General features: G+C 36.5%; 3 pseudogenes; 1 reads left to right on the top strand and 2 right to left on the bottom strand.

The window, feature by feature from the left end:
• Positions 1 to 5722: 5722 nt before the first annotated feature.
• LOC132301991 (small nucleolar RNA R71) lies at positions 5723 to 5821 on the top strand (annotated as a pseudogene).
• A 7202-nt stretch (positions 5822 to 13023) lies between these two features.
• Positions 13024 to 18067, bottom strand: LOC132298748 (putative disease resistance protein At1g50180; annotated as a pseudogene).
• A 1384-nt stretch (positions 18068 to 19451) lies between these two features.
• On the bottom strand, positions 19452 to 27230 carry LOC132300315 (serine/arginine-rich splicing factor SC35-like; annotated as a pseudogene).
• Positions 27231 to 27581: the final 351 nt, after the last annotated feature.

Here is a 27581-nt window from a genome sequence, read left to right as displayed (position 1 = left end):
GACGAGTGAAGTCTCGTGAGGGTTTGCAGAAATGATACCCACAAACATCAACAGTTCTTTCTTACTTGAGAAGCAACGACATATATCAAATAAGTGTTTAAAGTAGACTACTTCAAGTATGCAAATTTCTGCCATTTCTAAGCTATTCTCAATATTTCAACATCATGTAAGCAACAATGGTCCTCCACACATCAAGCAAGTTAATCATGCAAATTGAATCAATTCTATCATCCTTTTTTAGTGAACCGGCATCAAAATGTGTTGCTATCTTAGCAAATCAAAGTAATGGCATAGCCTTACCCTCAAACTAGCATACAGATATAGTACCAAATATCAAGACATTGAATGAACCTTGTTATTCAATCAAACATTTTTTTTTTTTTTATTTGATTTCATCAATTTTATATATATATATGTATGACCATGTGCAATGTCCAAGTTCCTTAAGCTTTCTAATCACCCCATGTAATAAGCGTTGAGCCAACGACTCCCAAACCAGATGGTCTTAGGGCGTTAAGTGTAAAGACACTCCTAAGGGCGTAATGACTCGGAATGACTAGGCTACGAACTCAAACTAATCATACATCTTACATTCTTTCCTTATCTTCCTTTTTAATCAGTTGACATGTTGAAAGAATGCAGTTTTTTTTTTTTTTTTTTTTTTTTTTTTTTGTTCCTCACCTTTGGTGAGTGCTTTTATTTTTTTTTCTTTGCAAGGTCATTTTATCAAGAATGAAAGCTTCCAAAGCATACTAGCTCAATTGGGATAAACCAAGACAATAATCAACTAAGCATGTACCCCACAAATTGAATGCTAGTGTGCGTAAGTGCAAGTGTAGAATTCTAGAATCAACTCTCAAAGCATTTTCAACCAACAAGATGATGTGTACCACAAGACCAAACATGATATCAAAAATTAAAAATTTACCCCTAAATGGCATCCTAGAGCATACAAGAAGTATTAGACTTTAACAACTTGTTTTTTAAAAGTACTATGCTTCAAAAGTTCAAAATCATTGCCAAATACATCTCAAATTGCATTATGCATTTAAAACTCGACTTAAAATAGAATGAAGCATGATAACCTTACCCCCAAACTTAAACTGTACATTGTCCTCAATGTGCAAAGAGAACAATGAAAAATGATGGAAAGAGTATACCGTGATGGCAAAGATTATGAAGTCCAGCAATGATTCAGTAGGAAAGATGTCTCCCCCAAACTTGGATGCAAAAACATAGCCGTAGAACCATACTAGCAAACTCACATCAAATATCATATAGGATGAGCAATACATACAATCAAAAACAATATAGAACAGGATGCAAAGACATATGAGATGAAACCTTGGATAAAAGATGAACATGTATAACCAAGCATAAGGGTATACTAGTAACATATTTATTTTTATTTTTATTTTTATTTGTGAAAAAGAATAAGTATACAAGAAATAATAAATGAATAAATAAATAAATAACATGGACTAAATTTAACGTCTTTAGTAAGACGGAATGCGACTTTGAAAAATTTTGAAATTCTTTTTTTTTTTTTTTTGGACATTTTAAAAGAAATAAATAAATAAATAAAAACATTATTTCAAAATCTATAGAATTGGTTTTTTTTATTATTATTTATTTAGTTTGAGTCAACAATTTAATTAAATTTTTTTAAAATTTTTTTTTTTTTTTTTTTTTTTCTTGAATGCACATTTTTTTTTTTTTTAAATAATGAAGTCCATTTTTTTTTTTGTTTTTATTTATTTATTTTTAATCATCAATTTAACACTTTTTTTATTTTTTATTTTTTATTTTTTATTTTTTATTTTTTATTTTTTATTATTATTATTATTTTTTTTTTTTTTTTTCATTTTTTATTATTATTTAATTTTTTTTTCTTTTCTTGTCTTATCTTTTCTTTTTCTTTTTTTTTTTTTTTTTTATTGACAACACGTGCTCGCCGGAGAATGAAGCACGGCTGGAAGGAACCTGCAAACTCGCCGGCGAAGATCCCAGTCGAAAGCGCCGGAGAGATCCAGCCGAAATTGCCAGAGAGACACAGCCGCAATGCCGGAGAACGAACAGCCGCGAATCGTTGACGAACCCAGCCGCGAATCGCTGGAAAACGAACAGATGGGACGCCGGAAAGACGAACAGCCGCGTCGCCGGCACAGCGAACAAGCCGGCGAAATCTCTACCCAACAACCTCAAACGCAACCCACAGTCGGCGAAATCCACAACCTAACGCCTAAACTGCCGGTGAAGCGAACAAGCCGGCGAACGAACCAGCCGCGACGATGTAATCTCGGCGACCCAACAGCCGCAGACGCCAGAGAACCAAGCTAAACGCGTCGGAAAAGAAAAACCAGCCGCGGCGATGTAATCTCGGCTACCCAACCTCGTCGGAGAAATACAGCGATTAACACACCCGCCGGAAAGACCCAGCTGACGCTGGAAAGTTGTACAGCCGCGATCTCGGAGAAAAACCCAGCGGCGATCGCTGGCCCAGATGCGACAGAGAACGGCGAAGTAAAATCACCGGGAAATAACCCACCACCCAACAGCGACGCCGTTGAACGACCTCTTCAATACGGCGCAAGAGAGGATAGAACAGAGAGGATTGAATAGAGAGGATGGTCGAAGAACTTGGGTTAAGAGATTTGAGGGTTGGCAGTGAATGCAGACGAGAGAGAGATGGGAAGGCAAGCTAACGGGCTCGATCCATCAATTAAGGGGATCGATAATTTTAGACACAAAATTGGCCCTTCACTGTGGAATGAGAAAGTGGCGACGGGATCGATACACGTGATTGGGGGATCAATCTACTAAGGACATTTTTTTGTTGCTTTCTGTCAAGATGGTGATCCATCTTTTGCTCTTTCTTTTTTTTTTTTCTTTAATTTATTTATTTTTTAATATATACACTAAAAATAAAAAATAAAAATAAAAATAATAACTAAAAAGAATATATACACTAAAATGAAAAATAGATAAAAATAAAAATAATAATAAATAAAATTAAAATAAAATCACTTACCAACTTAAATTTTTTTTTTTTTTAAGTAAAACTAAAAAGAAAAATATATATACTAAAATTAAATATATATATAAATTAAAATTAAAATAATACTACTAAAAATAAAATAAAATCAAATACTAACTTATCCTACCCATCAGAACAAAAATTTTTTTTTCTTTTTGAATTTAAAAATACATAAATGTACAAAAGGAAAAGAAAACAAAATAATAATAATAAAATGCATTTTTTTTTTTTTTTTTTTTGAAAATTCTACGAACAACTAGTGTTTAACGTCTCTAGCAAGACGTTGGGGCAACTCACTAGTCGAAAGAATCAAAAACTGGATATGAGACATCCTCATTGATCCGTTTATCTATTTTCCCCAATGGATCTTCTCTCGCAACAATGAATACATCTCCCAAAAGAATGATTTGGAAAGAAATGGTGAAAGATGCAATTTGTTTCCTCTCATTCACGGTTTTGAAAATAAAGTCCATAATGAGCGGCCTTGCACTTGGCAAGGTAATGTCTTTCAAAGGCTCGGTTAGATTATTAAGAAACTCAATCTCTTCATCATTTTTGTCAACTTCCACATTGATCACTTTCTCCTCCTTCACTAAGGTCGCCTCAATGACTTCATGCTCAATATTATAAGGAATGTCCTCATAAATTGGATTGGCCATTGGCGTACTTACCACTTCTTCCTCTTCTTGATAAGAAAGAGTACTTGCGATTGAATGGAGAGGTTCTTTTGAGTTTTTCCATGGCGGGAAGTCTAAGATGGCTATGGAATCCATTAGAGAATTCACTTCATATATGGAGCTTTCAATGTCAAATGCGTCCATGTTGAAGTGAGAGAGGCATGCCTCAAGAGGATCTTCAGAAGGAATGGAAGGAATGACTTCTTCAACAATTTCATCCAAGATATTCACCATGAAACACTCGCCTTCATTGATAGGATGTTGGCTCGTGTTAAACACATTAAGCTTAACCATCATATTGCCAAAAGAGATGTCCATAATGCCGGACTTACAATTGATTGTCGCATTAGCGGTGGCAAGAAATGGTCTTCCTAAAATGATGGGAATGTAAGTGGTAGGATTGGGAACCGGCTCAGTGTCAAGCACAACAAAATCAACCGGGAAATAGAATTTGTCGACTTTGATGAGGATGTCCTCAACAATTCCCCTTGGTTGTTTTGTAGACCTATCGGCGAGTTGAATAACTACCGAAGTTGGCTTAAGATTTTCCAAACCTAATTGAAGATACACGGAGTAGGGAATAACGTTAACACTAGCCCCTAAGTCAAGAAGTGCCCTTTTTACCTCATGGTTCCCTATGGTACAAGAGATGGTTGGAGCGCCAGGGTCTTTGAACTTAGGTGAGGTGCTAAGCTTAATGATAGAGCTTACTTGCTCCGTGAGAAGTACTTTCTTTGGGCTTGGTCCCTTGTTCTTCTTCTTTTGAGTACACAAGTCCTTCAAGAACTTGGCATATGGTGGAATTTGGCGAATAGCATCAAGAAGAGGAAGGTTGATTTTAACTTGTTCAAAAACTTCCATCATGTCATGGATTTTTCCTTCTTGCCTCGAAAATGGAGTAGAATTTAAAGCTTGAGGAAATGGAGCTTTTGGCTCATAAGGCTTCTCTACATGGGAGGAAGATGATGATGATGGAATTGGCTCCTTAATGTGACCATTTGACTCTAGTGAAGTAGGAATGGAATTGGGAATTGTAAACGAGCTAACACTTGGTTGCATTGGAACACTTATTTCATTAGGTCTCTCAACTTTATTATCAATTTTTCTCCCACTCCTCAAGGTGGAAATGGAGTATGCCTTTCGGTTAATCTTAGGTTGAATAGGCCCTTTCTCTTTTATTGATTTAGCCATTTGCCCAATTTGGGCTTTAAGTTTTGCAATTGATTGAGAATGTGAATGAAACACTTGATTTTCCTTTTGAAGATCACCCAAAGCTTCTAAAACCTTATCCTCAGAAGTGGGATTCCTAGGAGGCTCTTGAGGTGGATGAGAATAAGATTGATGATTTGAAGAATGAGAATTAGAGAATTGATTCACATTTGGAAGAGGATAAGATGGAGAGTGGTATGCTTGAGAATTTGCATTTCGGAGGTGGGGAGGCACATACTTTTCTTGGGAATTTTTATGAATAGGAGGAATGATACATCTTCCTTGATTTCTCCAAGAAAAGTTAGGATCACTCCATCCAGAATTGTAGGAGTTAGAATTTGGATTACTTCCCGGATGAATGAAAACAGCATTGACTTGTTCTTGATACTCACTCGGAAAAACTTGTCCAAGAGGACAATTGAAAGTATTGTGAGTATAACTAGAGCAAGTCATGCACATCACATTTTGAGAATGGAAAGAGTTGGATGATTGAATTGCCGGGTTTTGGCTCAAAAGAAATTTATCAAACCTTTGAGTAAGATTTTTGACTTCGGCGGCAATTTCCATGGAACTTTCCACTTGAGAAAGACTGGAGGTTTTCTTCCCTCCTTCATTCAAGTTTTGGCCCAATCGGGACGATGAAGAACGATGCATTGAATTTTCGCTCATGCGATCAAAAAGATGCCACACATCATCTTCATTTTTGTCCAAATAGGCTCCTCCACATGAAGCATCAACCATATCTTTTTGGGTATCGGATAAGCTTTCATAGAAGTAGCGAACTAACTGCCACTTTGGAATGTCGTGATGTGGACACTTCCGTAGCAAATCGTTCAAACGCTCCCATGCTTCATGTAAAGGTTCTCCCTCATTTTGGGAAAATTCACGGATAGAAGCTCTCATAGCATCGGTTCTACTTGCGGGGTAAAATTTTTTTAGGAATTCATATTGTAGTTGAGCCCAAGATGTGATTGAATTTGCCCTCAAGTTATTGAACCAATATTTAGCCTTTTCCCGAAGAGTGAAAGGGAAAAGCTTCATTTTTAAGACTTCTTCCGGAAGGTCCGTGATTTTCACGGTTGAACAAACTTCCAAAAACTCATCCAAATGTTTATATGGTTCTTCATTGTTTACCCCATAGAAAATGGGGCACATTTGGATGGTTGCGGGCTTAATTTCATAATGGGTTGCCCGAAAGTTTGGCAACCGGATGCATGTTGATGCATTGTATACATTGGGAGTGTAGTGATCCCGAAGAGATAATTGATGATTGGGGGGATTCACTAAATGATCTTGAAGATGGATTGGCATTATTGGAGGTTGTTGCACTTGATTGGGTTGTGGCAACACATTAGGATGGGGAATTCTCAAGGGTGGATGCCCATTAAGAGGGTAATACTCACCTAGATTATCCATATTCCCTAGATATTAAAATTGGTTTTCCATTAAGTGTGGGATAATCAAGAATTGGAAGAATTCTCCTAGAACTACCTCCTAACACCGAATGGATGATTCAAGATTAGACCACAACAACTTCACAACAAACCACAACAAAAATCAACAACAATTCACCACCTCCACATACGATGTTCCCATACTCCCATGTTATATCAATGCACAAAATTAAATTGCCTCCACACGGGCCGATGCTTTCTATCAAGAAAGTAGTAGCCTCCTTTTGGGCTTATGCTTGGACAAGAATTTAAACAATGTGATAGCCTCGACAAGGGCTATCTCGCAAGCATACAGAGAATTGAACAATTATAATAAAAGAAATTCAAGGAAGCTTACAAAAGTCCCTAGCAACAATGTTACAAAGGTGCTAAAATCCAGTGCTTGCTCCTTTTCTTTTCAAGTACCTAATTGAACAAGGGGGATTAGTAAGAAAATAGTAATTTTAAGAAAACAATTAAATTAGCCCTAATGCCTAATTTAATTCTAACTAAACCGTCAATCCCCGGCAACGACGCCAAAATTATGATGCGACCCGAGCGTGTGCACAAAATAATGCACAACACTTTGGTTTTGGAAATGGTATCAAGCGGGCATCATAGTTTACATTTGTAAACCGCTAGACACTTATACTATGTAGTATGAAGTGAGAAGGGATCGAACCCAAGGGATTGAACACGTGTTGGGACTAAACTTGATTTTAATGCTAATTAGATTGTAAAAGAGAGAAGAGAAATAGTGTGAGAGAAAAATATTTTGGTGGAGTGATTAAACTAAAATTCAATTAAAAGCATGAAAATAGAAATGACATTAAACTAAGAATTAAAGAGATAGGAAGAGAGTCTTAGGGTTAGGATTCACCACTAAGCCCATGCAATTAACCATATGCTTTCAATTAATGGGGAATTTATTAGTGTAATTATAGATGTGGTCACATTATCATCACAAATCACAATTGTAAGCATAGATTATCAACATCAAGAATGAATTGTTTACCTAATGACAATTAAACTAAAGTGTAGAACCCATTCAAGACTACGTCATAACCCACCATACACATTCACAAATGTATTGGATAAAAGCACACATCAATTAAGAGGATAATACTAATTGTAATTAGAAGTATGGATTAACATAATCAAGCACAAATTGCCTACTTTACTACAATTACCTAATGACAATAAGCTAATTTGTAAAACAACCCATCAAGATTAAGCCTTTATCCATCAAGTTAATTTACAATTGTATCAACTAAGTCTCATGCTATGGCCATCACTAAACACAACTAAAAGAAGTATCTAGTGTAGAGTATAATTCTAAATCAATCACACATAGACATGCAATTTTCATATAGAATTAATGGAAGAATTAATTTTCAAACATCTAATGAAGAATAAAATCCCTAATTAATCATATATAGACATACAATCAACTTGGAGATTTCAATGGAAGAATTAATCAATACAAGCCCTAATTTGTCAAATCAAGCATGTATATATAAATAAATCACAAGGCCAAATATTTAATTACAACTTAATAATTCCCCAAGAAAAGAAAAACAAAGGTTTAGGTTACATGAACTTAGGGCTCATCCAAGCCCTAAGTGAAGAATTAGCTCATGGAGAAGATGATCATGGTGTCAACAAGCTCCATCTCCATCTTTTGGCTCCCTCTTCTTCTTCCTTCAATTGTAGACAAAGTCTCTGCAAGAAATGTTCTTCAAACCCCCCCTTTTCCTTTTTCCCAGAGAGAACATAATATCACGGTACAGAAAAAAATAATAAAACTTAATTCTTAAATAATAAATCACTAAACTAATAAATACTAACCCTAAAAACAATGGGCCTCACTGGGCTTAAGTAATAAACCTATTAAAGCCCACTAGGTTACAAAATAAGCCCAAACATTAAAATAAAAATATGCAATGTTGCCAAGTCCTGGGGGATCGATCCCCCACCCTGGGGATCGATCCCCCCAGATTTGACAAATTCCTTTAAGCCTTATTCAGCTCCATTTTTGCCCTGGGCTATTTGGTTTGATTCTCCATCTTTGGGAACATCATCAAAGGCCCGAAATTGACCACTTTATGCCATTGTCTGAAAATCTTTGCTTAACTCCAAAAAGGCTTAATTGGACCGTTCTTAGCTCATTTTAACTTTATTGACCTGAAATACACATAAACATAAATTAGGACTAAAACATAAAATTAAGATAGATGCAAAGACTGAAATACCTTAGCTTAGGTGCTGAAATGTGCAACATTTAAGCACTTATCAGCGAGGTCGCCTGGAATCGAGATCCTTGTCACGTATGTGTTTTCAGTTAGTTCTTCTCCTTGTGTGTAGGGAGTTTATTTCATCTCAGGTGAGATTGAGTGTCCATGGTTGGACGATTGGTGAGTAGCGTGTGATAGGGTGTCTGGTTCATTCGGGTGCGAGTTGTTAGTCTTTTGTGAGAGCGAGGTTCAATACCCTTTCCGTTTATTCTGGTCCTGGTGAGGACGTCGTTTGTCGTATGTCTTGTCCTCCATCTGGGAGTTGTGTGCATCCGTGGATAGACGAACATGTATGTGGGTTATTATGCTGTTAGGGTTCATTGGCAAAGGTTTGGTTGAATGGGTCGACTCACTCCCATGGAGGGAGGTGTAGTCTTTTGTTTTTGTAGTGTTTGTTTTGAGAATGGTTTTGACGGCACGAGTTGCTGAATAGGAATTATGTTTCCGGTGTCTGGTACAACCGGTGATTGCTAGGGATGTGCCGTGAATTGTAAGTTTAAAGATAGTTAGGTAATGTGATGTGAATCATGTACTCGGGTGTTTCTATAGATGTCTGATTTGACCAGTATCTTGAGGACAAGTGTTGGTATTGTTTGGGTGTTATGCAGCTAGAAAGTGATTATAGGGTTCCATTAAAGAATAATAGGAATGATTGACTTTGGTTTTGAGGTTTCAGGCATAAGACGGTCGTATTGAGTGTTTTGAAGAGGTAAGAATATAACCGAGTGATGACATGGAGTTGTTTACCTAGTATGGGTGTTATGAGGAGATTAGAGATCTTTTATGTTGGTTGATGATTGTGACATTTGGTGCCGTATTTGTTTCCAGCTTGTTAAGGTTTGTGTGATTGGGATTTTTAGAGCTGGTATGTGACTGTATAGTTGTTAAGGTTATGTAGAGTGACGGATTAATTAGATAGTGGATCTCATGGTTATTTTGTGGACTGTATGGGGTTGTGTATGAGGTTTAGACCTGAGAACAGGAACGACGTCTGTGTTGAGATCGAATCAATGATGAGAATGGCTTGGCCAACCATTTCTCCCGAGTCAATCCATCTTTAGCACAATGTCTGGTCAAAGGTCCATGATTGTTTTGGTTAGTCAGGGATAGTGAGAGCATAGCATTTTAAGTTATGTTAGTGTGACAGTGTGGATTTCGATGGTTTGTCTCGGGTGACGGGGTGTGTTAGGACCAAGTGTTCAATAAAAGGGTTTGTGGTAGAATCATTGATTATTAAGGATCTTGTTTTGGAGATTTGTGTCCAGAATACAGGATAGTACGTTTTATTGTTTTGATGACTCATGGTTATGTAGTCGTTGAGTAATCTGTTTTTTTGTCGTCTTGAAGTTGTTTAGTATAATGATTGTCATATGGTGTGGTGATGTAGTTATGCGGTAGATAACGAGTGCTTGGTCCGATAGGGACGTGTAGATTTGAGTTTGAGCTTGATTATGTGATGGATGGGGTTCCTTGTCTGAGATTTTATGTGTCTTTTAAAAGATAGGCTGAGATAGGATATTGTCATGTTTAGGGGTCTTGTGACCGTTCTTCTTTCGAGCTCCGAAGTCTTGTGTAGCAATGCAGAGTGAACCGAAGTCCATTTTGAGTCGGGTATAGGGTAGGGCGTACCAAGTGGTCTGGTGTTATGATATTGTGAGTAATGAGTACCCTCACAGGGTAGTGAGCATTGGGTTTTTCTAACGACAGTGTGTGATTGCCTATTAGCATTGGGTGTCAAAGGCAATAAGGTTGTTGAGTTCTTAGTCTCGGGGTTTGGTGAGGTGTTCTTGGAAGGTGTGTGGCTGTGGGTTTCCTTCTTTAAGGAGGGTAGATTTTTAAGACGAAATCTTTTAAGGAGGGTAAATTATAATATTTCTGAATTTCGCCATTTTCCATTTTTCTGGAATTTTTCGTTCATGCAAGGACATTCTCGTCTTTTCTTATTTTGCCTGCCGGAATTGTTGCGTACAGGGATTTTTAGTTGAGTCCATTTGCACCTCATGCATCTTATTTATTATATTTATGTGGTTGTGAATTATTAAATGTGTATATATAATTGTGTGGTGTAAAAAGGAAAATAAAATAAAAGAAAAATAAATTAGTTTTGGTGGTGGGACCACCACCACTTTAAGTGGCAAAAGGCCACCATTGGCCTCACAAATTCTCTCTCTCCCGTAAGTCTCTCTCTCTCCTACTATTTTTAGAGTATTTTTTTTTCTTTTGGTTTCAATCTTTAAACTTAGATTTCTCCCCCAATTTTTGGTATTTTTGGGAGTCGTTTGTGGCAAAACGAAGAGCGTGTCGAGATCTTTGATTTGATCGGAGCAAATGTGGTTTTGGTGCACCCTAAGAATTTCGAATTCTAGGGTTTGGATTGGGCAAATGGGGGGGTTTTGCAATTATTGAGGTAAGGGTCTCTAATATTCACATTCTTTAATTTTTTGTGAATTTCCTTCTTAAAATTTGGTTATAGCATGTTTTAATTTCATGAAAATTGTTTATACTTATATGAGTCTTGTGTATTTAATATAATAATTGTATATTATGTGATAATTGACCATATGTGTATTGCCAATTTGAATTGTATGAGATGACATGCTAAAGTTAAATTTATATGCTTGAATTTTATGTGTATATACATGACCCGATGTGTTATTAAATGTATGTGACATGTTATTGATTATTGTATTGTGAAAAAAAAAAAAAAAAAAAAAAAAAAAAAAAAAAAAAAAAACATGTTTTAAGTGATTTTGTTCCATGCTTTGTATATTTTAATTACCGTAATTAAAATGTGAAATCATGGTACATGTATTACACAAATTTCTCTTAAGTATGATATATGGTTTAAATGTGAATATGTGAAGAATTATGACATGGAAAGGTATGATGCATTCATGCATGACATTGGGCATGAAAAGGGAAAATTTTGATTTGAAATGGAAAGAAAGAAAAAAAAAAAATGGTTTTGAGAAAAAGGTTTTTGATGAAAGGTTTGTGAAAAAAAAATCCGGTCGCCTAGGAGTTGCTTATGGGTCCGTGGCGTTAATGTGACCTAGAGGAAATTAGGGAGATTGTCCTAGCGTGGTTGAGTTAACTGGGCCCCAAATGACACCCTAGAGTTGCCTTGTGGTCAGGGACAGTTAGCCAATCATTCTCTCGTGCCGCCATGGAGCTGCCATAGGACGGGTTGCATTAACGGTTTGAAAATGATGACGAAAAAGGTTTTTTTTGGAAATGGAGAGCGACATTACATAATATTACATTCCATAATATGGCATGGTTCATTTATGACTTGGATTATTGTTGTTGATATTGTGGTTATATTTTTTTTTCCCCCAAAAATGGCATGATCCTAGTTCTTTTTTCCTATTCCTTGTTTGGATTCACGGGGTCACAAGAGGAGTGTCTTAGGCACCACCTACTAAGCAATTTGTTCACCTCTTATATTTAATATTTTTCAGGTCACGAGAAGGAAGTGGCAGACGACGCCCCTCCACAAATCTTAATGGGTTAGTGGACTGCTTTGACATACTTTGTAATTATGATCTTATTTAATTATTATTATTATTTAATTTTTTATAAACCCTAGAATGATAGGTATAATATGTATTAACATAGGAAAAGACGGTACTGTCCTTAGTTGACCTCTGATTCGAATATGGACCCTGTTAGCGATTCGGATTCACGAGTTCAAGTCATTATAATTTCACTAAAAATTTATACTTTGCTTCAATGTTTAATAATCATCATTTTAAGCAAACATAGCAAGGAATCAAGTAGGGAAAACTCAAATAGAAGTCAAAACATAATATTTTAGACATCCCTGCCTCAGGAAAACAACCCAAGCTTCTAGCTTTTAACTCGAATCTCACCAAATGCATGCAAGACCAGTGTCAAAATGTAAATTATTCTGAATGCATGTTATTTTGCTTACTAATTGACTTCTCCATTTAGTTTGGCTTTAGTTTTCTTTTCTTTTTCTTTTTTTCTTTTTTTTAAGAAATATTTTGGTGTGACTATTTTCATTATTATTTTTTAAAAGAATAATAATATATCCTCCAAAACGGAGGCCGGATTGAGTCAGTCACTGTTCTGAACATCCATTGCCCTTTTGGAAAAATGGGTTTTACAATTCAGTTTTACAAGAGCTGATACTTTCTTCTTTCTTCTGTGTAATTGCAATTATTTATTTGAAGAAATATAGCTTATAATAAAGCTTGTGTAATTGTAGTTGTAATAGATCTGCCGCTCGTTGCAGATATATTATTTGAGAATAAGCGACTATATAAAGCTTTAAACTTTTGTAAAAAGTAAAAACAAACACATTGTAGAAACCATATAACTTCAGAAAACTTACAGATTTACAACAGAGATTTCAGAAAATAGAATCAAGTACAGTTTTTGTATAGTTTTCTTAATGAAAAACCAAGCAAACCCTTGGTTTCTCCATTGCAGATCTAAAATAGTTTGAAAAACACACGAGATTTCTAGTATTCTCACAACAGATCAATAAAAATAGTTTCCTTCATAACAGAATACCTAATTGTTGCTGCTTCAATTCATCCACGAGAAAATATAACCGAAGGCACGTGTCGAATTTTGTATATATCTGCTCCTTCTTTCCCATCTACCACTTATAATCTTGTTTGAAATGCTTCTGGCATGTTTCTAATCTTAAATTCCTGAAGGGTGCTGATGAATCTCAGTCCACCCGGAATCATCTTCAATTTCCTGCAATGAACTACTTCTAAAGAAGTAAGATTGTACATAGCTCCTTCATCCACCCTCCACTCCTCCAAGTTGGGTAACATTCTGAGTTGCAAAAATTTGAGTTGAGGGAAACTCATGTTGGAGCAAACCATTTCCACTCCCACAAAGGCCAACCCCAAGCTGAGGCTTCTTAAGTTTGGTAGCTTCTCGAGTGTTGCCATCGGGTCCTCCCTGAGTTCAGATCTGCTCAAATTTAATGCTGTGAGGCTGGGAGAGAAATGGTGGGGTTCTGGTAACTTACCTATAACCCCTTTTATATGCAATGTATTAAGATGATGACACTCTAAAAGTTGTTCCAAGAGAGTTAGCTCTTCTTCAGAAGAAAAACAGTAATCAATGTCAATTGATGAGTACCGGAGTTTGTTCGCGGTGATGCTTAGGTAGTTGATGATGGCCACGAGGTCCTCAAATTCCACCTTGATATATGCTCTTAGTTTGAAAAGATTGATTAAGTTGAGGAGGTCTTTAACATCAAACAGACTTGTATGGAAAGTTTCCAGTATCTCCAGGTTGCTCAGGCCATCCAATCTCAGTTGCTTTCTTCCATCAATGGTATCACGAAGATACAGATGTCTCAAGCTTTTCATCTTCCATAGGACATTTGGTATTGTTGGACTTGCACTAAATAGAGCATGAGGCCGTACATCTAGTGTTTGTAAGCAACCCAAGTTGACTATAGATGAGGGCAACTCCCTCAACCCAGAATTTTTTAAGCTCAAATACCTGAGGTGGATTAGCTTTCCTATTGCTTTGGCTAAGTTTTTAGAACACACAAACCGGTCAAGATGTAGAACTCTCAACACTTTGAAGTCTTTCAAATGGGATTTCATCAATCCTGGCATAGGTACGCCAAGATGCTGGTTTGGAGCAAAGAATAGCATGGAACGAAGGGGATGATCTGTTTTGCTTTTAGGGAAAACACACTTATCAAGACCTTTGTCAAAGTGGACAGCAAGTCTGCGTAATTTACAACTTGACAAAGGATAAGAAGAATCCACAAGCTTCTCATTTTCATGCCGAAAATCAATGACTTTGAGGAAATTTTCTTCTTTTACCTTTGACAAGCTTAAGTCACGCATCAAGTCATGAAGCCAGCAAGACTTAAACCTTCCAGTTAACACATCAACTTGCACCTGAACCATGTACCTCTGGGCCAGTTCACCTAAATAACGCTCTGCAACCTCCATCATTGTTTCTTCATGATGTGCTCGTTGATCATCCAATGATACCATGCCCTCAGCCATCCACAACTGGTACAATTTATCTGCTTCTATTTTCGAATCCTTAGGGAAGCCGCCTAAATAAAGAAAACATGGTTTCAATTGATATGGCAAGTCATTATAACTCGATGCTAACACATGTGATACTCCCCCATGTTGTTGGATGCCTTTGCCTCTCCTTATATATGAATCAATATTCCGATGCACCATATCCCACTCCCTAAATGTGTGTTTTGTTACCAAAATTCCTCCAAGCACAACCACGGCTAATGGTAGACCCCTACAATGTCTAACCATTTCCCTTTCTAGTTTTTCCATATTTTTTTCAGCTTTATGACCTGCAGAAGAACAAAAAGAGAAAAATAAAACTGAGTCATTGATCATCTAAGTCTGTTGGGTTTGAATATTTATCATCTACCCGTTTTCACACAATCACGCCCCGCCACATTTCAAAGAAGGTTATGCCACACAGACACTATAGAAGTCCCTACTAGAGAGTCGTACGAATGCATGGCAAGATTTAGGTTTCAAGTGTGCTTGGAATATGCTAGAACTGTGACCGCGGGTGAAGAAGTGTGAAAAATGTCATGTAATTAGTGGAGCAGTATGAGGTTAAGCAGAATAAGGTATAGTCTTGTAAATATTTGAGATATTTGTTGTTGGTTTCAAAAAAAATCTTCAGGAGATGAGAAGCCTATAAAAATGGAGGTGTTTCATTTACTCAAACCAAGTTCACATATCTTTTAAAGATTTTCGTTCAAGAGGTGTAAACTAAATTGATAAGACATCCATCTCAAATAGAGAACAAGATTTTCCATATACAAGACCAACAAAAACAACTACCCAATCCCTCAACATTTTTTCGTCAGATCCTAACCTCCTCTTATGAGAAAAACACTTGAAACTAATCAGAAAAAAACTTGAAACTAATCAAATTTATAAATGTATAATGTCCAAGAAATTACAGAATTGAAAAACAAAAATGGGAAGAAATGTTAAACTGGAAGCCTAATAAATGTGTAATTTATGCTTTCACTGTGGAATTTATGCTTTCACTCTGTAATTTATGTTACTAGTAAGAATATGACACTGACCATTTGCATACAATGTGTTGGAATGTATGTTAGTGTGCGCTTTGTACAATTTCTACACAGATATAGCTCTAAATGGTAGCATTTATCTCGTAAAATGGACTTTGATTTAGTATGCACTTCACAGGGGGGTTTCAGTTGACAATCCTAACCATCAGATAACAAAAGGGGTTTCTACAGGCGTTTACGAATTTAACATCGATTTGTAATTAGGCCCAATCTGAGGGAGTGTCAAACTTAATTTTATCTAATATATGAGCTGGTAAGCAAAGAGAGACCTCAACTGACTGAGGATGGGGATTCATACCTCATATGGATTCAAACCTCATATAAAAGATAAGAATGAAAAACTAAAATTACAGATATTGTAATAAGTTAATAACTGCAAATTAATGTGGACTGGAGGTTAATAAATTACCTGCACCAACTCCACTTGTGAGTGCCTTCTTCTGAAGCAATTCCCATCCTTCATCTTCATTCAAATGTCGTGGTTCATGGATGAAACCATGTGGGTCAACGTGCAAAGCCACTTCTTTATTACGTGTTGTGATCAATATTTTGCTGCCCGTTTTTCTACTTGGAATGGCATGCTTCAGGAAGTCCCAAACAGTCTCTGACCAAATGTCATCAAGAACTACAAAGCATTTCTTGTACTGCTGAACTTGAAGAAGCATCCTCACCAGTTCTTCCTCCCCCATCACTTGCACAATCTGCTCCCTCTTCTCCGGGATCAGCTTAACTAGTATCTTTTGCAGAACATCTTTCGCTAGCCATTGTTGAGATATGCAAGCCCAAGCAAAACCATCGAAACGATGCTTGACATTCCGGTGGTTGTAAACCTTTTGAGCAAGGGTAGTCTTTCCCAAACCACCCATACCACAGATTGAAACAGTTTGGCAGTCCTCTTCATTCACCAAAAGAGCCACCAATTTCTCCACATCTTCCTCCAAACCTACAAAATCCCCTTCAACAGCATGGGAATATGACCACCTTAATGGACGACCTTGCCTTCGATATGGGAAAGTATTTGGTGATGAGCCTTCCCCTTCATTTGGATGATCTCTTACACCATAAGTTTGTAAACTTGTGGTGAGCTCAGAAATCCGAGTTTTAATAGCCTGTATCACCAACCCAACCTTAATAAAGGATGTTGTACAGGCCTTCTCTTCTCCTCCTCGATGCCACTCTTATAACAAAGAATTCTATGACATCTTCCACTTCATAAGCAATTTCTCTGACTTCTATAACCCAGTTCCGGACACTTTCACCCTCGGCTCGCCTTGCATCTGCATCTTTTAGAAAGCACTGCATCCTCCTTAGCTCGACGTTGATCTGCCCAACTTGGAAGCTCACTCCATGCAACAATTTTACTTCTTCAATTGCCAAGTTCGAAAGCCTCTCCAAAACAAAGGAAACAATAAACTCAGCCATAATTTTTCTTCAAGGATGAGCAATAAAGTTGAACTTATCACCCCCCATATATTTATATCAGCTCCCCAAGTTGCAAAATGCGACCTGATCATATACAAAGTCATAGCACTACTCCTGCAAGCAAGCTAACTTGTAAATATTTTATAATTTCCAAAGTTTAAATATTTTATAATATCCAAAGTTTATAACTCCAGTAAGAACCTACTGACTTTTTCAACTTATATTAGTCAATTGACCAAACAAGTTCGTTTAATATGTTACTGGTCCTTTTTTGCTTTGAATTTTACCAAGTCTTTCCATAATCAGACCACGCGTAACTATTAAAAGGTTTACTTTTTCTCCTGTGTGATAATTACAATTTACAATCTAAGATCAAACAGAGGACCGAATCAATGTCCCCTTAGTCTTACAATTCAGTTACAAGAGCTGGTTCTTTCGTCTCTGTAATTACAATTATTCCTAGCTTTAATAAAAAATAAAAAGAAAGAAAAAAATTTATGGTATTGATGCACTACATGTCAGTAAGTTCTTGAAATCTCGTTTTCGAACCCCACTCCTGACTTGAATGTCTGACTTGAATGGTACGTTTAATGTGGGACCGAGATAACTGCTCTAAGGTAAAATAAAAAATAAAAGAGTCTCCACAAAGTACTACTTACCCAACAAATTGCACACCCCGAGTAAAGTAATCATTACATGATCTAGGACCAGTACATGCAAGCCCATGCGTCAGCTTTATTTTTCAAATTTTTCTTTTTTTTCTTAACTTGTCAATTAGCAATTGGTCAAGACCAAAAGTCCCAAGATCATGTAATAAGTTCTCTGCCACCACATAACCTATGACCACTTTAGACAGCTAACCCTGCCACCACCTTTGTCTTGGACCCCAGATCATCATAACTTAAACTGATTAATGAAGTTCCAAATTAATGAAGCATGGAGAACCCAACAAGAAAAAGTTGTCAAATAGAATAACAAGTAACCAGTCCACCTTTGTCTGGGTAAATTTGGATCTTAACTCGCAAAACCCTAGGTCAATGTTTCAAAAGTCACCGGGCAGAATCTGGTAGTTCTTGCAAGCATGCTTTCAAAAGTCACTTTCAGTGTCTGTTTGTAACGATCACCTGTTGCAATCGGACACCTAAGTATCCAATCTGTTTCATCATCAATCATGCTAAAAGCAAAGAAAAATCTGTTCCCTAACAAAGTTCCCACAAAAATTATATATTCATGTAAAATTGAGAAGGCTCACCCACCCTCTTAACATAAACAAGTGGAAACTAAAAGCAATGACACTGCACAACAATCTGTATAGGTACAAAAAAGGTACCAAGTAGAGATCTATTATTTGACATTGAGTGAGACCATATAAAGATTTAAACATTTGTAAAAACCAACAAATAGCACCACCAGCCATGTAACTTCAAACTACTTACAGTTTTATTTAAAATGAAATTGAACTTATTAATTCAAGAGCAGCTCAAGAAATAATAATCAAATTCAAGAACAAGAATCCAACTCAAGAAATAATAATCAAATTCAAGAATAACCCTACTCAAGAAATAATAATCAAATTCAAGAATAACGACCACGTATAAAAACAAAAATAGATAAAAGAGCATGTCTACATAGTCAGCACTTGGCAAAATTTTCCATATTAACAGTAGACTTGAAATAATTAAACACTTGTAGTAAAACTAAACCCACATGGGCAACGAACTGCAGGAATAAACAACAATGTAAGGAAATATACATATATATATGTGTATGTATGTATATATATATGTATGTATATATAATTCCATTTATTCACAAATAAATGTGTGTTTGTAATCACTAAGAGTATAGAGCTTCCAAGGCTATCTTCACATATGAATCAACTCGACCCAAAAAAATAAAAATAAAAATATAACACAAACAACCTACATCATTCTAGAAGCCATGGCAAATACTGGCTGTCATACAGACCGAGTCAACCCAAAAAGAGCACCTCAGAGATCAAACTCTCAAATTACAAAGAGAAAAGCATAAATCTAAAATCAGCTCACCAAACTGAAAATCATACAATTTTTTTGCTTCTACTAAACTATTGCAAGTTAAAACAATGAAATCATACTATTATTCAATTCCAGTATTATGAACAAGTCAAATACCAATACCAGCACGCAAACAGTGTAACAGACAATATGAAACTAAAACATTTTTGGGCTTGACATCATAGTCATTTATTGTTAGCTTTATTTCCTTTTTGCAAATAAACGGGATCTCTATTTAAATATTACATTATTAAATATTACATTATTCAAGGAAAGGTGAAAGTTGCACACCGAATCAAATAGCAGTCTAAGGGTTAACATGAACAAATCAGGAAGTTTGAAAGATATACAAGACCCAGATAACCAGCAACCCGACTAGGCACCCACTTATGGAATTTTGGTTATCATATTACTCATCCAGACCCAGCAAGATAGGCAGCAACAGCACCGCAAAGTCCAAATGCGGCTTCAGTACCACTTCAGAGCTACATGAATGGTGCCACATTCTAAACAACCGAAAGGACATCAACTATCACTTCACAGCTACGGTCACAAAAACCCATTTGCTATATCATCTCAGTAAAAGATGCTATGGGCGTCAACAAGGTAGCAGGTTGATGTCAGATATTGTGAAGCCTAATAAAGTACCCATGCAAAAAAAGCAACTAGAAAGTTGTTATCCTGTCCCGTACTCGTGGTTGCAAAGTCAAGCCAAGCATATCAGATTTCATAATTAGCATCACCATCTATGTAGCTAAAGACAAGTCAATCTCATTGCCTCAAATCAGCTACGGGTGTAAACTCGTTCATGTCTGCCAACCATCTAGACCATATTATCAACTCGCTGCAATTTCAAGACGACTATGTCAATCTCATTGCCTCAATCAGCTACAGGTGGAAACTCGTTCATGTCTGTCCACCATCTACACCATATTAGCAACTCAATGCTATTTCAAGGCCAATATTTAAAGTACCAAATATCAAATACCATTAAGGATAACCAGATCAACATCAGAAACTACATTAATGTTTTTCAAAAGAAAGAGCTTAACTACGTAGACCTTACCAATCAAAATTTCTTTCAGGGAGAAATTTCTTTTAAGTATTGTTCCCTGCAACCAGCATACTGCTATTCACAGTCAGCATCGAAATGAGGATCACTAATCTACAAATCGTAAACAGCGTCAACAGCCACAACATCATCACTCTGGCCATCAACCTCAAACAATCTTTTCCCGAACATAACTATAAAAACCCAGTATTTGTTTTATATAAGTTAGTACTACTGCAGAGTGAATACAGTAAGAAAAAATGAGAATGCACGCTAAAAAGAAATGAAGGGGATAGGAAGAAAATAGAAAAAAACAAAAACAAAAATGAAAATAAAAGAATAAGAAAATAAAAACCAATCCATAGTATGGAACTTAGGTCAACATGTCTATGAACGATAAATCAAGTGCGCATACCAACCTAGAAACTACACTGTCTACAAGATGTATAGTTTTCAACAAAAGAAAGTTCATCACACTATACCGACTGACCCATCTAAATCAACTGCGCATTAAGTTTTTTACTGAATTAAACATCTAGAAGTTCAATCCTACCCAACTAGTATTTAGAACTCCAATTAGGACATGCATGACAATCAAGGCTGCTTGACACTACCAAGAAGGCCACAAGAGATACACTTCATAGTTGTCTCCACCGCATGTTAAACATACTGCCGCAGTCCCTTCTACAAAAGTCAAAATTACAAAGATACAAGGTACAAAAACAATTCCCACAAGAAAAAGAAAAAAAATGAAAATATCCAGATCAAGTACTCACATCAACGTCTGAATAATGCGGTGCAGGGCTTTGAGAATCAGAATGCCGACTTCACGGTGAAACACTTCGAGTTGGAGATCGCTTGTCACGGCTCCGCCTATCTGGACTTTCATCCCTGGGAGAAGGCGTCCTTCGGGGAGACAAACTCCTTCGCAGGCTGAGACTACGCAGAGGAGGGGAAGCACTGTTCCTAGATGATGTCATATGAGAGAATAGGCACAGTGGAAGAAAATACTAAACTTAAAAATCCAAAATTAGCATAGCTTAAGCTTAAAACCTTTCAATTGATCGACTCCTACTCAGCCGTTCATCATCATAACGTCCCCTACCATGGCCTCTATCACAGTCACGACTTCCACTGCGGCTCCTGATGCGACGGCGATCCCCCTCTGTCCCTCCTGTGGTACTTGTCACAATCATACCGATCCCAACTCCTTCTGCGACTTCTCCTCCTATAATCCCTGTCTCTACAATAATCATCACGGTACCTGATAATTGTTTAAAAAACCTTGTCATGCATAACTGCATCCAAAAAAGACATACCAGCAATACCATACTTCTAAACAGTGAATGCAAACAAAGAACATTAAGTAATAAAGTCACACGTTGAAAAAAGAAATGTGTGTGAACAAAAAAATTATGAACATCCGTCACCATTTAACTAGTTAATCAGATTATACGGAAATGGCACAACAAATATTTTGAAGATGAATATCAGGATACCAAGAACAACAACAACTCTAATAACCATTGACAGAGTTGAGGAATTGGTTGTTGAGCACCAAGTGAATCCTTGGGTATGGCTTCACAGACATATATTTACACCCATAAGACCAGGCTGGTATTATTAAAATTGATCTCAATATGCCTCCACGGAGGGGCTTACTAGAATGATCGCGCCTCTTAAAGAACCACCAGAAAAAGACTAAAGACCGGCTACCCAAGAAAACATGTTATTTAAAATCATTTTCAACACAACCATTCAACTTACTCTAAATCAACTTCCGCTGATTCGCCATGCCAGCAAAGAGACTTGATCACCGAAAACAGAATCATTGCAACTAAGAAATACAGTTTCCATTTGAATGCAGACATCCTTAATTGATTTTTCACCTTTAAAACTTCCTACAAGGCTTTTTAGGCTGCCAAAAAAATCATGGTCAACAGTTTGATCTCATCCTATAGAAAATGACATCCTTACCAAGGAAAGATTGGGAATTGAGGTCTTCCTTTTAATATATATATCCGATGATTCAGCACATATACGAGTGAGTTCCCTTTTATATATACCTAAACACTGAAGGAGATCAGCATGTTTCAAGAGTTTTTGGAATTCTTAAAATGGCAAAGCTCAAAGAAAAAATATTTGTAATTATTTTTTGCTTAGTAAGTAATAAATCAGAAAATTACAATTCGTAATTCTTAAAATGGCAAAGCTCAAACAGAAAATATTTGTAATTATTTTTTGTTTACTAAGTAATGATTCAGACAATTCTACAACAATCCAAGTGATATATTCAGATTTACTATAAATTCACTTATATAGATAAAAGAAGTAAAAAGATAGGGAAATAACACAAAAGTTTAGGCTCCGTTTAGGGGAGCTTCCTGAAGCCTCAAAAAGTCCTTCCAAGGTTGAAAAGTCTATTTGAAAAAAAAATGTGACGTTTGGTTACGCATGTGTAAAGGACTTTCTCGAAAAGCCAAGGGTCAGAACGCCCATGTTAGAGAAGTAAGAAAATGTTGCTTTTGAAACCTCCTTTTAAGAAGCTAATTTTTTGAAGATAAATTTATTATTTTACTATTTTGCCCATGTACTTTTTGACAAGATAGTATTATATTCTCTCTTGGTCCTTTGTTCCACCAACGCCGCCGCCACTTTCCATTGCTGCCACCGCCGCCTTTCACCACCACCACCTTCCACCGCCGTCACCATCACCTTCCACCACCACCGTCGCCGTCTCCGCCTCCACTTTTTTGCCACCGCCACCATATTCATCCCCATCACCACCACCCTCCGCTACCACTACCACTTCCATCACCACCCTTGCCGCCACTGCCACTTTCCACCACTGCCCTCCACCGCCACAGCGACCTTCCATCACCACCACCACCACCATTGTTATCGCCACCTTCCACTGCCACCACCACCATCCACCACAACTGCCACCTTCCACCACCTCCGCCACCACCACTTTCCACCAATGCCACCACCGCACTCCACTACCACCTTCCACCACCGCCAACTTCCAACACCACCACCTTCCATCACTGCCGCCACCGCCACTGCCACCCTCAACCGCCACATTCCACCACTGCCACCACCACCCTCAACTACCACATTCCACCACCATCGCAATCACTTTCTACGACCTTCCACCACTGCCATCGCCTTCCACCACTGCCACCTTCCACCACTACTGCCTTCGCACTTTTTGTTGGAGGCTTGCAATAATTGTTAAGGATAAGGAATATTATTGTCAAGAAAAAAATTATCTAAAAGTTAAAAGTAAATTAAGAAATGTGCTCACCAAAAGTCTCTCTCGCATGAATTCCTTCCAACAAAATTCCTTTTATTAAGGCCTTTACAACGAAGGACTTTTGATATGAGAAAGCTCCCCCAAACTAGGCCTTAATTTACACATCCACCATGATGACAAAGTAAAACAATGAGCTAAAAGAAAAAGTGGTAGAGGAAAAATAACAATAATAATAACTTGTTTCAGTTATACTCATTTCTTACTTCCATTCGATGCTTCTCTCCTTGACTTCTTACCAAGTATATTGGCATTCAAGACATCATTAATAAAGAATACTTCTATTTAGTGTTACAAAGGCAAATAAAGGTCATCAAAATGTCACATGATACTGGGGAAAAGTCCAACAACTGCATATCAGAGCATGCTAAAAGTTTGAATAACATGCATACTTCTATTTAGTGATATCAAAGGCAAATAAAGGTCTTCAAAATGTCACATGATACTGGAGAAAAGTCCTACAACTGCACATCAGAGCATGCTAAAAGTTTGAATAGCAACTGAAAGGGGGAAAATTACCCTTACCTTCGCCGAGGGCTGCAGCTTCTTGACCAGCTTCTAATCTTTTGAATGGATTCAATTATCCTTCCTTTGTGACTGAAATGTGTGTATTAGAAAGTAACAGAAAATTAACAAAATATAATCATAGAGAACCGCTAACATTTGACGTACAACAGAACAGTAGCGATAGCAATAATAACAAAATAATAGAATTCAAAAAAGATCTAATATTTTCAACGTAGGTATATTACTACAAAAATAATTATATAAATAACCAGCAGTGCAGAGGTGGGAGGAGGTTGTGGTCAGCAGTCAGTACTCCAAAATCAATTGATAAAATGCCATCCTGATAGAAGAGGATTTTAAACTTACATCCGCTCTGCATTTGGCCCATACTTAGCAAACTGAACCATGATTTCTCTGCCATCAACAACTCTCCCTGAAAAATGATGTTGCACATATCCATAAATAAGATTTCAAAATCTACATGAATAGCTTAAGTCATATGGAGCTAGAGCAAGAGTGAAAAACTTAAAATTTATTCAGGCCAGTAGCATTTTCGAGGTGCAAGTTTACAAAATATTTGCATATAAATAAATTTATATCTATTCAGCGCTGGAGAATTTTAAGCGCACAAGTTTAGATATATTTACCTATAAATGAGTTTAAATGTGTATAGACATAATATGATTATTATCAGTTATAACTTATCAAAAAATGATTATTACTCCCTCCGTCCCAAAAAAAAAAATTTCCACCTTTCCATTTTTTGCTATCCCAAAATAAATGTCCTGATTGAAAAGTCAAAGTACTATTTTTGTAACATTACCAATTTAACCTTCTTGCATTGAACTTATAAAAAGTAAACCATCACATCAGGACCCACTATGGATAGATTTGGTAATTCATTCACTACCAATACCATCTTCTTAAAAAGTTAGATTTCCAAAAAGTGACATTTTTTTTTTGGAACGGAGGGAGTATTTAGTTAATAGGAAAATGTGTAAAACAAGCAAGTGGTGTTTTGTTGAGGTATAAAGTAAAGGTTGAGTAGGAAAAAATAAAAAACAGGAGATGTCTATTAAACAACCACGGGTGGTTCGGTGAGTCAATGGTTAACAATACCATAGTATTCTCCTGTCAACATGTTCAAGTCGTCTTCAATACAACCAATCATTCAAAATGTTTTATAGTTCTAAACAGCGCGCTTATGGGAATTGATCTGACTCTCAAGATTTGCAATGGAACCCCTACCACCACGTGTTTATGCTTATGGACGGATCAAACAATAGGCATAGTGGAGTTGATTCGGGGCTTCAAGAACAATATTTAAAGGCTTCAACTTGGGACGAGTTTGGATCCGCACTCCCAAGAGTATGGATCCGCAAATTAGGAAATATAAATTCATGGTTTCATAGCGAATTCACTTTCAATTCACAAAACCGCAAATTAAGAGAGGGAGCAATAAGCATGTTCAGCAGGTCAGGTGACCTAGAGAATAACCTACTTAACCTGAATGGTTCTTTTTGGTTAGCCTCGCATGAAAAAAAAATTCATACTCGTGACGAAAAATTCATTTTCTTAACAAAAATTTTACTAGAATCAAAATGGTATCCTTTACATGAAAATTTTCTAAGCAAAAACAGAAGCAAGTGTGTTCAGCATAATACATACACAGTAGTATTGCCTAATAAATATGTGTATTTGTAGACGAAGAGAGGCATACCATCAAGCCTTTCCACAGCCTTATGTGCTTCATCTGCATACTTGTAACGAACAAAGGCAAACCCACGTGACTCACCCGTCCTGAAACAAGAAAAAAGAAATTAAATATGAATAATGAAGTAGAAAGCAAATAAAACAATAAGACTACAAATAAATTGATGATTTAATGGATGGAGACTCTAAATAACAAAAACAAAACTCTGCTTAATTAAAACCAATAGATATTCAGCTTGGCAAGTCGATCTTTCTTATGGAACCAAGAAACGTAAATAAACAAATAAAGATCCAATTCCAATTCTTTCCTTTCCATTTGATTTTCTCAACCACCAAACCAGAGACAGCGCTAAGTGTATATTCCCCTCAAATTTTTCATATTTTCATTCTTACCCTCCAATTTTTTTATATTTTCATTTCGTATATATAAAAATTTTAAATTTTGTAAGTGTCCCCACACTCTGTCCCCCTCGATCTTTTAATTTTTTTGTATGATATAGAATTTAAAACTCTAATCTTTTGCCCCCAAATTTACCTCTCTTTGATCACTTTTAGTCCTCTTTTCCTATGTTGCACCAACTATTCCCTCTTTAATGCATGATCACAATCTCTAAGAAGGTGTGAAGAAAAACTCTAAATAAAGTATCCTTTGTCAACTTTCTTTTATTATAAATGATACATGAAAATTATGAATATAAACCTGTTGGATTTCTAAAGTAAAGACCATATTGTAAAACGCGCAAATTCTCTTATTTATTTGATTCATGGTAAGAGAGATCTCAGAACGAAAGGAAAGCACTAGAAGCGATTCTAAGGCCATTCGGATCCTAGGGAACGAGCTAAAGGCAATAAAGCTAATGACCTTAGAATAGCTTTTAGTGGTTTCCTTTCGTTCTTAGAGGCACACAAGCTTTAGAAATGAGTACCCAAGGGAAGAACTATTTCTAAGAGGATCCAGCGACCTTTAAGAGGTAGGGGTGACCGAACTAGTTCACCAATTCACACGCAGAAATTTGAATTTGTTTTGTATAACTGTGTTACTGAAATATATACAGATATATTTTTACTATAAATGTAATAAACAGAAACATTTTCAGTCGATATGAAGTTCTTATATTAATTATTTGTTTCAAAAAAAAAAATTATTTTATTTTCTTCAAGGCCCCCACAACTGCACCAAACAATAAACATTGCCATATCTTCGATCTCTGGGAATGAAAATGTCCACGACCTTGCCGTACTTGTCGAAAAGCGGGAAAAGATCGTCTGCACTCGTGCCTATTTAAACAAAAAAAAAAAAAAAACAGTGACATCAAATGAGAGAAAACATTATGAGAGCGATAAATGATTAGAATGGAATAAGAGGGTTTACGGAATGTGATGTTGAGGACGAGCAGACAATGGGTGTCTTTAATATCTGGTGGACCGGACCTCCCAAAATGAGGCATCCTTGTATCTCTTCTCTCCCTAGATCAGATTTAAGGGTTAGGCTTTGTGACTCTGCCATGGAACTTTCTTGGAAGTGTCCATGTTTCTTTATTTTTTTTAGCTGTTAAACTTTATGGTAAATTACACTTATTTTCTTGAGGTTTTGGCAAATATCACTCGGATGCAGTATTTGAGGTTTATTACTTTCACCTCCCCTAATTTTGTAAAATATTTTTTGTACCCTTATCTGATTTAATACATTTTTAATTAAAAATATATATCAAATCAAAAAAGTATGTTGTCCCACATTTTTCTCTAAATAATTTATTAACCTAACAGCCAAATGTAAAATCAAGTTATCTTCCCCTCTT

This window comes from Cornus florida, unplaced genomic scaffold, assembly GCF_030987335.1.
Source record: "Cornus florida cultivar Cherokee Brave unplaced genomic scaffold, ASM3098733v1 CherokeeBrave_3.0.0_Hap2_Chr03, whole genome shotgun sequence".
Taxonomy (NCBI): Eukaryota; Viridiplantae; Streptophyta; class Magnoliopsida; order Cornales; family Cornaceae; genus Cornus; species Cornus florida.
Note: the sequence above shows the minus strand (reverse complement) of the source record. Positions and strands in the feature narration are given on the sequence as shown.